The 9,336-nt window shown below is 31.4% G+C and overlaps 1 protein-coding gene across 2 annotated transcripts in view; it reads left to right on the top strand.

Annotated features, from left to right (window-relative positions):
• The first annotated feature begins 438 nt into the window (after nt 1–438).
• Nucleotides 439–9,336, top strand: part of LOC119832822 (interference hedgehog-like) — a 49,610-nt gene continuing 40,712 nt past the window's right edge. For both annotated transcript variants that reach the window (XM_038356601.1, XM_038356600.1), the window contains exon 1: nt 439–604. The gene's annotated coding sequence lies outside the window, so the exon portion shown is untranslated. The remainder of the gene's footprint in view (nt 605–9,336) is intronic.

The raw sequence follows: 9,336 nt of genomic DNA, 5'->3' as shown, positions 1-9,336 counted from the left end.
TTTGCACCTACAGTATTAAGTATGGATCGATCTTGATTAAAATTAATTAATTTCGATAATAATTCGAATTGATTTCCAATACTTTGTTTTGTATCTGAAGATGCAGTATTGTTGGTGATTGTAAAACGATAATAATATATCCAATTAGGTACAATTAAATATCTTCATTAGGTCTTAGCAACAGGCTCGTCTTCAAAACGTTTAAGTCCCACTGTCATTACACCACAGACACCTGAGGCCTCAAAGGCCCATTACCAACAACTTGTTTTAAAAGAGCTTTTGTTTTGTTCCAACCATCCCGAAGGAAGAAGTCGGCGCCCGCGCTGTGCATTGGCGCCTTTCTTTCCTAAAGGGAGACAGCGATATGATTCCCGCGAGTGGAAAAGAGACAAAACAAAAGCATTCCGCGCCGGACGGTCGGTCCGAATGAATCCAGTTTGCTTGTTATACGCCGGTTATTCGGTTGTGTATTTTGGTACCCACGCGACAATTAGGAAGTGATGTTAAACAAAAGCTTAATTAACGTGTGTGTTTAAAAACAGTTTGACAAGGTGACAAACGGATATGTGTTAGGTGGCTTCTGTGTAGAGTGTCCTGAGGGAAGGTAAGGATAAGAATGCAGGCTTACACCCTCTCCCGTCTCTCAAGAATGCAACGACTCGAGCGCACCTTGCGTTCACGAAAACTTGAATCAATACAATTACATCGTAATCGATTGTTGTGGAACTAGCTGTTGGGTCAGATACCACAACTTCCTCGAATATCAAACAAAGAGTTACCAAATATCGATGTGAATCTTAATTTGTAAGACAAGATTCAAAATTTAATTCATATTTTAATTGACATAAAATATAACTCAGAGTAAGTTTTGTGATTTCAAAAAGCAATTTATTTATTACTAGAATAAAATTGGTTGTCTTTTTAATAATCACTTTTGTTCACTTTTTATTTAATGCTTTATAAATTTATAAATAATGCGGGTAGTCAATGCAATCTACGGCCACAAATATAAACATAACATTAGAAAATTACGAGGACGCTAAATTTAAAACAATAATTTTATGGGTTTATTTAAATAACTGAGATAGGTCATGTTTTAAAACGTAGCATTCTTATTGTTATCTCGGATGTAAGTGACCTTAATAATGCACGAGATTGACGATATAATAATATCATTCGATTAATGTCAAATTTCATATATATGCGAATTTCATACATATTATGAATTATGATCTGATTTAAACCTGTTTAATATTTTATTGACATTTCATTGGCATTTTAATTAATAATTTATTGATACAAAAGCTTAACGTTTCTGATTAATCGTAAACATAATTTAAATCTCTCGCTACTTAAATTGTTTAACAAAACAAATTATAATAAACTTCCACTTAGTAAATTCGACAGGGACTTAAACTATAATTCCTCCACTTACTAATTTCTTGATAATCTTTTTGTAATAACATTGTTTACGGAATGCGGAATGCAGAAGGAATGACACATTGAGACCGTCCGGCCATTTTTGCAAACCATTTTTGGAAAGCATCCATGTGATTATGAGACATCGTGCAAATATTGTCATTATACAATAGTATAATCAGACTCTATTCATTTGAAATAGAGTGCATTATCGAATGCAAGGCTAGTATTGGGTACTTTGATTTGAAATGTTTTCTTGGGATACGTAGATTTTTTGTTTATTTGGTAGGGATGATGTCTTATTTAGAATTGTGCCTTATATTTTTTTAGCAATGTTGTTTGTATTTCTTTCAGTATTGTTCTAGAACTTATTACCTAGTTAATGAGGATAAGAAAAGCTTTTTATTGAATTAATATTAAAGAAACGTTACACGAGTTTATAATTGTATAATTCTAGAAGCAAATACCACTTTACCTGTCTACTAATACTACTATACCTATCAGTCATATCTATATATATAGATAGATAATATAGACCTGTACAATAATTTATTATTATATAATATTTTTCAGTAGCTCAATATTATTTTATATACTTATATCAAATTAAATGTATTATTTATAGAAGTTCTCAAAAAGAAGAAGTTCCTTATTTAATTGTACTTTTTTCTTTTTATTACAAAACAATGTAGTTTAAAAATAATGCAATCATATCAAGAACTACTCCTTTTTTTTTGAGAACTTATTCGTTTTCGGGAGCGTCGGTAAAAAATAGCAATTGATGAAAATTTCTTTTACATAAAAGGCAAATTCAATGACAAAGTAATGTTATAAATTTGCATTTAAACCAAATGTTTCATATACATACATAAGACTGATGCATTTAACTCTCCTGGTTGAAAACACATTTTGCTGTAAGCGAGCGGAAGCCGTTTACATGTAATCATATGAAAACGTAACAATGCTCGTAAGAAGCGAAATAATACACCTCTTAGATTTATTACGCTGTAGACGCTGCGCCTACCGCAGTACATTTTTATTACCCCCAATGGAACAAAAATGGAATTTTTTCGAGGTTTTTCTTGAATTCCGGATGCCCTAAGATAACTTTCATAGGACACTGCCGTGCGGGGTTAGGCGATATGAAGGTTTTACGTATTTGTACGTATTGTATTCGAAACAGGATATTTGGATATTATAAATGTCAGACTTAATTAAAATGGACGTAGTTACTATTTAAATTTGTTACATCGCTTGAAGAGTATGGAGCTACAAAAATTCCCACGCAAAGCTTTATAAAAATACAATGAAAAAGCAACTAGAACTATGAGATTTAATAGCATTTAAATCAAATTGTATCGGTTTTAATTGCTCTCCAATACATTAACTTTTTCTCCTTCTATATGAATAAAACATCGTAAATACTTCGTCGATTTTTATATCTTTGTTTTGTATATTTACACAATCAAAGCAGAAGCTCTAAGGTAAGCAATCTTTTTAAACGACGTTCATACGTTTCGCTTGTAATGGCACGCGTGTACCTACGACAAAATAAGATGGGTTAATGTTGATTTATAAAATGTATCGCAAATACTCAGGCCTGAACTCAATTTAGTACATTAGCGAACAAGTAAGATAATAGCAGATAATTTTTGCGCAATCAGCATTTCTTGAAACCGTCTTCCCAAAAGCTTTTATTATTTTCGACGGTCGTAAAGTTTCTCCATTAATTTTAACATTCATCATCGTCAAGGTTTACGATGACGCTTCTGATTAAAGAAATTGACCTTCGGGACATTATTTTGATTACTCTACTCGCTGAAATAAAGAAATGTCTGTCATAAATTAACTTCGCGCTCATAAAAGGATCGATTTATATTAAAATACCCCTTGTTTAGCTACCTGACGTAATGGGTTAACGATAGCAAAACACCTTGATTATTGTATTAGCACGTACTTAACACGAGTATAAAAAGATATAATTGTAACAGCAATAAAGTAGTGTAAGCGTTAAAAATCCTCTCCTCTCATAAATTTATGTCTCGTTTAAAAATAAAATAGCAGCAAATGTATATATATCTGTATATCTCGATTGAGAAAAAACTAGCCTTTGACGGCCGCAAATATAAAAACTAAATGTAATTCCTGGAATTACAGCATGGAATGAAAAGGCAGGAGCCGAAACTAACAAAAACAGTTGCAAATCAGAAATAGTCTGTGGTATTCAATATTATTTTAAAGTTAAAAGACAAGGCGTAACTATGTAGTGAAGGAATGTGAAATAGCAGGTTTAGGTATTTTGAAATCCCCATATTGCATTACTTTAAATCTGTACACTGTGTAATTTTTCTTCAAATCTGTATAGTTTCTATATGAACATAATATTATATTCCTCTTCCGACTATTTATTTGAGTTCTCTGTATCCGCAAACATAATATTAAATGGGATATGTATAATATAACACGGCGTGGGAAGTCATAATTAGCATAATATGACATTTTTTATGAATGTACCAGCATGTTAGAAATCACGTAGACATATTCTTATCATATATACTTTTTTATTGTTTTATCTTGTTAAATGCCCTGTGATATGATCTATTTTCTTCGAACCGCGTAATGTTTGTTTTGGATTTTTAGTTATAGTAATATGAAAATAGTAAGCCATTAGTTTGTTTGTCTAACGATAGGAAATAATTTTATTTTTCGTTTTATATAATTTAAATGATAAGAAGAGAAAAATTTCAACCCGGAGGTGAGCCGGGAATAACGATTTTATATAGATATAATGTAAATTAGAGTTTAATGATTTTTAAGTATTATTGAGCTAAAATTTGGAATTAAAATGTAATTAGAAATGATGGTCATAGGTATTATTTCTATATATCACGTTTTAATTCAAATCATCCAGCACGAGATATACACATTATGTTATTAACAAATAGTCTTTTTTATTTTATTTCATTTCAATTATAATGAAAATTTATACAAAACTTTAAACAATCATTTACAAACAAAATAATTGTCATATAGGCGATATAAAATCCTGTAATGATGTTATGTAATTACCACAGAGGAGAGTTGTAAATATTTTAACTACTAAACATTGTCCAAAACAATAAAAACTGATTGCAACAGGACAAAAGCGTCTTATAAATTTCGAGCATCAAATTCGAAACTGCCGAGCATTAAAAGTATAACATTGGCCATGCTTCATACGGCGCTTATACGGAGCTTTATGGAAAAAGCTTGTAAGAACGTAAAAACGCATTGAATCCACGGAATTGTGCTTCAGAGTCACTCATTAAAAGAGCTTTTGTCCATAGGTCGTAATGGACTGTTACTTTACGTTTGCCTTTTGAGGCGTTGTAATGGACATATTAAGCTGGGACAAATAACGATGTAGAGCTCTTGTTTTGAGTTTAAAAAGACTTCATCTCTTTGTTACGATTGACTTTTATCTCTAGTATATATTAAATAGGGCATACAATGGATTGCATGATTGTTGCGAAGTCTTTCAGTTAGTAATATGTCGTATTGTATTAATTTTCCTAGAAGCGACAGCGAGCTTCCCTCGAAAGGTCGACATACTGTAGCACAAAATGACATTGCGTTTAATTCGATGAAAAAGAGGGCAGCCTCTTTTTACTGTATTGTACGATGAAATTCATATGAAAATGTCGAAGTTTATCCTCATACAAATTTGAATTCTGTTAAGTATTATTGTTAGCTAGTTACAAGTGTTTCCAGTTGCTTCCAACAAATATAATCTAACGTTTCATGGTATTATGATACCTCTTACAAAGAATTGTTTTATTTTTTTATAATTCAAACTGAACTTCAGCTACAATTTATTTTAAAGGGGACCACATGAGCTTAGACCGTGTTTTATAATGCGTTAAAGATATGATCCGCTGTATTTAAAAAAATCTGAACAATTCATGATAGGCTTGAGGATATATAATGCTAATTTGTGTGTTAAATGCTACAAATTTGAAACGATAGATAAAAAATGTTAAGCGAAGTGTAAGCGGATATTATTTATAACAATTGAAAAAAAAACTTATAAACGTACAATCTTTCTGATTTATTGTTAAATTATTTAATGTTAGTATGTGAATACATTTTGAGATATGTAAATATGTTTTGTCGGTATATTTATATATTTCTCAGTAATTTAATAGTGTTTTATTTTTTTATCGACAGGTATTAAGTAAACACGAACTACTCTTATTTTTGAGCATGCGCAACTTACGCATGTGTGCGTGCAGTCAGTACTGTGTCCCAACAGAGCCGTCCGAGACCGTTGATTTGTTGATTGTGTAAATGTGTGCGTGTATCATTTTAGCTCTTGTGCCTTTCAAGATTTTATCGAGAAAACCAAATAAAACGATTTAGTTAAATTAAATAAAGTTATCACGATTTCACGAGGCTAAATAAGTTGTTACGTGTTAGATACAAGACATATAATACATAAGAACTTCATGGTTATACAAATAGCTAAGAAAGTGGTACTACATGACTCAGGCATACAACATTATAATTATTGCAGGCTCATTTGCACACATTCGCCACAACTCACATACATAATACGTCACATAAGCAATGGGCTAGAATTCCATCACGATAACCTAACAGGACGCCTGTGCAATCTTCATAGCCATAATTAATCTGACACGCCACATAAGATGGATCTCAGAGACTATCATATAACCCGTTTATCTATGAGAAAGATTAATTAATATAATTACCGCTTGTGATGTTTGGATGCCACGAAATGTGGGAGATCTAGCGAATATCTTTTGAGGTTTTGTTCTATTTAATTTATGAATTGAAAAACGATACAATCTCATGTTTTATCTAGCAGGTCAGGTGAAAATATGGTACTTTATTTAGTCTTGTTTTTTGTGTAAAAATCTGTTTGTTGTTTTATTTCACTGTCTGTTTTCCATTTATTATTCATTTTAACTTATAAATAGGTAGACATTAATAAAAAAATGATTAACAAATGTCATGTGTTCGCGTCTCTGCTATATTGATATTAGTTTCAAATAATATTTCAAACAAGTATTATTTATTATCCTATAACCGATATAACGACGATTTCAAGAAATTAATTTTAACAAGTTTGTCTCGTATATAAATTGATGTTTTTTGTACGATTACAATAAATTAGTATTAAAGTTAATGTAAATTATTATCTATCGCTTGGATGTAATTAGTTTTTTCATCTGCTAATGCAACCGTTTATTTAATAATAAAGGATATTACATCGAAAGATTGATTGTGAGAAAATGTGCTGAAAAAATTGTACAAAAGTGTTTTAAACAACATTTCTTTTAACTGATTTATAACTAAACATTAAAAAAACTGTTTTCCATCTCAGTCGAGGTATTTTACTGATTGTCTCATAATAGAAAAATAAAATTAAAATTCAAGTAGATAAACTAAAATATACCTACTTAATGCAATGGTAATAAATGTTTAATCGAAGGTATAATTGCTTCTTAAAAATTAAGTTAATTTATGTTATAAAAATAACCTCTACTGCACTACAACTATACATAAAAAAATATCTAAATTTCGAACCAACTTTAACCTACACATAAAAATTTTAACTAATTGTGATATGATGCCAAATTCAGCTTAGTATTTGGCAAAAGTACTCCGCCTATCTAATTATATTTACGAAGTTGAACTCGCTGTAACACGGCTAATTCGTTACAGCTTTTAGCCTAAAATTTTCACAAAGCCAAGCATCACAATATGCGAGATAAAGCCGATGCTACACTGCACCGTGTCACTCTAAACACAATATAGGGTGAGCACGCCTTAAAAAGCCTGCACGTGTGGATAGTACTTAAGGCACGAGCTACAGACAATCTAGCCCTTCAGCGGATTTTGAACCCTATCGTTCTATTCTGGCCGGAAAAAATCTCGATTCTTGGTGGTCTTTGAAAGAGGAAAGTCGAAAGGGTGAATTTTATAAATGGAACGAGAGCTTTTAAACGGAGCGCCGTCCGAACATCGTAGATCCCGGACTAAATGAAGTATGCTTAATTATCACTGGGTTACGCTCCGTTAAAATATCCAAGAGATAGTAGATAAAACATTGCCCGACTAAATGGTAAACATGGGAACAAATTATTTTGCGCAGTTGATTTTCGAGAATATTTATACGTCGTATTTTGTGCCTAATTTAGCGTGCCGGCTGAGAGGGATTACTGAAAAGGTCTTTTGAGGAAATATTGAGAAAGTTTGCGCGGGTAAATGTTCCAAACAAGAGGTCCGCTCGGATTTTTCCCCACTACATAAGAATAGGACACATTCATTAATTATTCTGTGGTGTGTAGTGTTTGAGTTTTCTTTTTAAGAGCTTCGCTATTAACGTGTAGTGAAATTTATGTGGAGAACTTATTTTATTATTGTAACACTCAAAATAAATTACAGACAATTTTTTTCTCAACCGTACAATAAGTGTTTACAATTTTTAAATAGAATATAAGAGTAATATTAGTTATAATAAAATCTAACATGCGTAACATATATGGAATAATATTATAAGAATAAAGGAAACTGTGCCAAGATGAAGGCTGTATAGGACACGTTCAAAACTGCATTAAGGTCTTCACAGAATCAGATTAACTATTGTTTGGAAGAGAGCGCTCAAGCGACGCTGAAAGCTTCTACATATTGTACCGTATGCGAAAGGCTTGATTCAAGGAAAATAGTTGTATAGGAATTTGGTTCTTATAAATATGATGCGTGGTAGTATAGTTCGGTGCAGCACGTAAGCCTGACAAGTGTATTCAGTGTATTGTTGTTCTATCGGGAGTACACTTTGTTTACGGTTGCAAGAACTCTATCAATTTGCCTCCTCACACTTTATGGAAAATAGTTAATGTACTTACAAGGTATGGTAATAATTGTCTATGAGTTTAAAAATTCAATCCATTTTTGGAACTTTTAGTTTTTTTATAGTGGATTGATTCTTGCATATTATAGACTTAAAAAAAACAATTAATATTATAATTAATTGATAACTTTTTAGTACACAATTATCAGAAGAATTTTCAGAATACTATATTATTTATTGTGCCTATCAGAAACGGAAAATTAGGTAATTATACTAATTGTTAAAAGGTTTAATTAAATATGTATTCAAATATTATTACAAGAAATTTATCCGCCAAACCCATTATAACAACAGTTGCCACAAAAAAGGTTAATGGAAAATACGTGAGTAGTAGTCGCTATTGTTATGCGAAACTAGAGGATTTCAGGCTTTTGTTTGCTTCTCTTATTGTTGGTCCAAGTTTTACTTTGCTTAATATTGCGGTAAATGCGGGATAACGTGATCAAAAATTGCTCCCATTTGAATTTATTGAGATATCTTAAAACTCGTTAAAGTTAGGGCTGTTAAAACTTTCGTGAATGCTATCATTATGTGAATGAAAAGTTCAAGGGATCGTTCTCATGATTATGTTTAAATACGAGAGTAAATTTGTTTTTCCGTTTAGAAGTTTTGTACGTTCGTTTATCTCAATAATTTTAAGGGGATTTCGAAACAATTCCACAAATCGTGTTTACATCATATCATTCGGAAGTTTCAGTGAGAGTTGAGCTAAGGAGATAGACTTAGGTACTTATACATTTTTGGAATTATACTTTATCATCATCATCACGAGCCCATATATTATGTTCCCACTGCTGGGTCATAGGCCTTCCATGAGAGTCCAGCGTATTATATTTTATAATGACATTTAATATATTAATAAATCTCCTACTATTGCTTAAATGAAATCAAGATTAAAGTGTAATCTTGTGCTAATTCATGATCGTTACAAACTTCAAGTAATTAATAATAGTCTTATTTATAGATGTTATCCAGTAGATTGCTTTGTAAGCAGTGTAATT

This window comes from Zerene cesonia, chromosome 16 (genome assembly GCF_012273895.1).
Source record: "Zerene cesonia ecotype Mississippi chromosome 16, Zerene_cesonia_1.1, whole genome shotgun sequence".
NCBI lineage: Eukaryota > Metazoa > Arthropoda > Insecta > Lepidoptera > Pieridae > Zerene > Zerene cesonia.
The sequence above is the reverse complement of the archived record's forward strand: the minus strand, read 5'-3'. Positions and strand labels throughout refer to the sequence as shown.